The sequence below is a fragment of the Homarus americanus genome, unplaced genomic scaffold (genome assembly GCF_018991925.1).
Source record: "Homarus americanus isolate GMGI-L3 unplaced genomic scaffold, GMGI_Hamer_2.0 scaffold11272, whole genome shotgun sequence".
Lineage (NCBI taxonomy): Eukaryota > Metazoa > Arthropoda > Malacostraca > Decapoda > Nephropidae > Homarus > Homarus americanus.
Window position 1 is genome coordinate 11035 of NW_024743199.1, and position 3652 is coordinate 14686.

General features: G+C 37.8%; 1 long non-coding RNA gene across 1 annotated transcript; it reads left to right on the forward strand.

Moving 5' to 3' along the window:
- Positions 1–1963: 1963 nt before the first annotated feature.
- LOC121877129 lies at positions 1964–2719 on the forward strand. The gene is made up of 2 exons (XR_006090902.1): positions 1964–2162; positions 2354–2719. It is a non-coding gene; the product is annotated as an uncharacterized LOC121877129 (long non-coding RNA).
- The last annotated feature ends 933 nt before the right edge of the window (positions 2720–3652 follow it).

Below are 3652 nucleotides of genomic sequence, written 5' to 3' on the forward strand. Positions count from 1 at the left end.
ACACCAGACACAAGGATCGGATTGTAACTGATGCATCCTTGCCGGTTCGACCTTTAAATACCCCAACCTTCCCGCCGAACCGTCAAATTATTTGCTCTCTGCTCACCGAACCACCTCATTCGAATAACTTCAAATTTTCAACATTTTATTCTTCACCTTGGCGTCAAAGTACAAGGATACATTAAAAAAACTCTGGTGTCATCTTCAACATTATTCAAACAAACTCCAACAAAGTCCATTTCATGAAATATAGCCAAAATATATGAGCTCAAAACTGCCACATTCTTGCTTTCCGGGACCCCGAACTTCTTCTCCGGTAAACACCGTCACAACCAAACGAGGGGATTATCCAGATCAACTGCTCTTGGGTATTTGCACCATAGACATAGGTCGCAGTATCGTAGTCAATAAAGTTTCCTTCCAAGATGGAAATAACAACATACCCTACAATCAGTTACTCACATCTCCATTCCTTGGTGAGAACTATCAACGGTGAATTTAATAAAGTCAAGACCCCGAGTAATGTTTTCCCATTACCGTCAAATACTTTACGTACAGTATATATTTATAACTTAATTCAAACAATGTAAAACAAAAACATCGTGGTAACATTCTATACTATGCCATCTTACGTGCTACTAAATGTTATATAATAATTCCTTGACATAAATGTACTCTATATTATCAGATACCACATTTACTCTCTAAGGTACGTGTGAGCTGAGACCTGACCCAATAAATCATTATCAAATTGTGATAGTAAATATCTCTCTAACCATTGCTATGTCAACTAGAAACTGGTCCATGTAACTGACGAGTATATTATAGTCATCCGCAGAGGACAAACAGCACGAGTACGAGTACGAAATCTTTAGTTAAGAGGTGAAAGACAATTATTAGGGGTTGAGGGAAAAGTGGTGAAACTGAAATACAGTAGGAGTAGAAAGAATCTTTCTTATTGGTGTTTTATCTTTGTTCTGCTCCCTTGGGTCGTCAGACCTTTGTATTAATATTGCTCTATTTATATAATGCTGCTTATTATTATTATTTTTATTATTGTTGGAGTTAGTGAGCCAGCCCAGGTCCTTGTGTAGCTGGGAGGGTAGTCACATTTTTTTGGGGGGCTAAGATGTTAGTTCAATGTTAATTGTTAAATATTAGTTATGTTAGTCTAAAGGTACACTGTATGGAGAGGCCTGCCAGGTTCTTAATACCACTTACCACCAGTGCCAGATTTAGTAGACCTGTGGAGGCCCCCCTCATTATAACTACCCCAAGAGGGTGGGGTGGCGAGTGAAGCGAACCTAATCATCTGGGAGTTCCGCAATTCTAAATATCATATTATTAGCACCACAGCATTCATTCAAAATAGACGGTTCATAGGAAAACCACCCAGTCGTCAATTTCAACGAGTAGCTAGCCTAATTTCTATCACGTGATAAACATGAATTTTAAAGATTGAAAATAAAATCAACCAAATCAATACAATATTATAATATGTGGAGGCCCCTGGCCAACTGCCCACTTTGCCCACTCTTCAATCCGGCCCTGCTCACAACTCTACTCTACTTTCTTGTAACGTGTACGTTTTCTTCTCCATTGTTGTAACATATGTCTGTCTTTTGTTAATTTTACTGTTTCTGCTCTATGGTCAATTTCAAGTAAAGGTTAATATTAACTCGGTGCTTTGTTCTTCATTGTTTTTCTCTCTCTGTCATCTTATTTTATTCCTCATATTAACTTCTTTAGACTATTCTATTTAAGTTTAAGACTTTTTTAATATTACAATAGTACTATTTGGATGTATATGTGTCTTAACAATGTCTCACACTTAAACTGAGGCCAATATTGCTGTTGTAATATATTCACAATTTCTATCCAAGATAAGTAAAGCACTGAATACGATTTCATAATATTTTCCTTTCACGTTTTACACTACTTTCGTGTCACAATAAAGTTTAAATCGTTTACTCGTCATCAAACAACCAAACCTGCCGGCGTCACTTTGACGTCATAACAAGGCAATGTTCCCATTGGCTACAATTTCACCTAAAACAGCTTGTGATTGGTCAGGGAGTGTGGGCCGCCTGTATATAAAGCCTGGTAGACGGACGTCAACACAGAACACTGGCACGCGACGACGCTACAACATCTTCTGTACTGTAAGTGTATCTTCAAATTGTAAATTATTTGTTGGCGATTGGGAAGTTATTGTTTAAAATTTCACTTGACAAAAAAAAAAAAAGGTAAATTTTATTAGTCTTGATATTACCTAAACTAAACTTTTTAAATAAGTTTCGCGTTAAACCATTCCGCCAGGCTTACATAACATTAATCTTCTTGCTATTTCTAGAACACGCTCCTCAAACGACCATAAACCCTATACGAGTTGACCGAGGTAGCTGCAGTGTCACCACAAGAACAATTCGGAGCGTCTACAAAATTTACCTGTTGCTGGAGAACTCGATCGCAACAATTCCTTTCCTACTCCAGTTCTACCGCGGTTAGTGGATCCTTCCCACAGCATTACAGTGAGTTTCCTAGTGTTAAACTACAAGAAATTGGTCTCCAAAAAAACTGCTTTGTTATTTCTTCTACCCCATTTGTGGGTCATGAGCTGTATTGCATTACATTCTGTGCAAGTAAAGTCAAACTTGTACATATTGAATATCCAGTATATGTAACCAATAAAGTTTTTCTATTTATGGAATAATCCAAATCCTTGCTTTTACTAAATCAAAACCCAGAGTATAATAAAATCTCGACTACGTCTGCTGTTTGAAAGTTTGCCCATAAATAGTTCTCAAATACTCTACTTAATGGTGTTAAACGCTTCGGGAAATACAGCTCTACTCCTCTTAAATTAGTATTACTTTTTCACAACATAACCCAATAGACAAATGATGACATTAATGTGTGGGTTTTTACTTTCCAATCGTTCAAAGTACACATTCTCGTACTAAAGTACGATCATCACTGGTTTAAACTAATCTTAGTATTGTCTAATAACACCAGAAGTGGTAAAATACTAAATTCCAAGCAAGACATATGAAAGTCTAACCTATAAATAAAAATATGAACTTCCATCTATGACCACTGCAATACTAAATATAGACCCAAGTCTTTCAATATTCAGTCGAAATCAAGGTAAAATTAGAGGTCTAGTCATGTAGTCTGTAGTTTGGACAATTCTAAAACGCTTCTTCAATAGGATTTCCGCCGCAATGTATATTAGAGTATTTTCATCTCAAAAGACTGCCTTTTACTTGTTCAACATGGGAAAGGCTTTGAAATTGAAAAAGCAAAGTGGGTTAAAGATGTAATAACGACGGTTGTGCATGTCAGAGATAAGAGAACCGTCAACAAGGATATTTAGAGCAAGGTATAGTTAAGTGGGAAGTACAGAAGGAGAATAAAAGCGGAGGGTGGTTTGTGAGTTAACGTGTAGCTATACCTTCTTTAACGAGTCACCCGTCTGAGACGTCCGATTTCTCAGGACGTCTGAGTCCTCCGTTTTCTTTCCATCTTAGAGTGCACCCGAGACTTCCTTGTTCCTAAAGGCCCGTCCACACGATCGAGCAGTGCCCGGCGGGCTTTGACCCTTTACCGGGCAAAGCTTGTGTGTTGTACACACGGGGGTGATTGGCGTCAG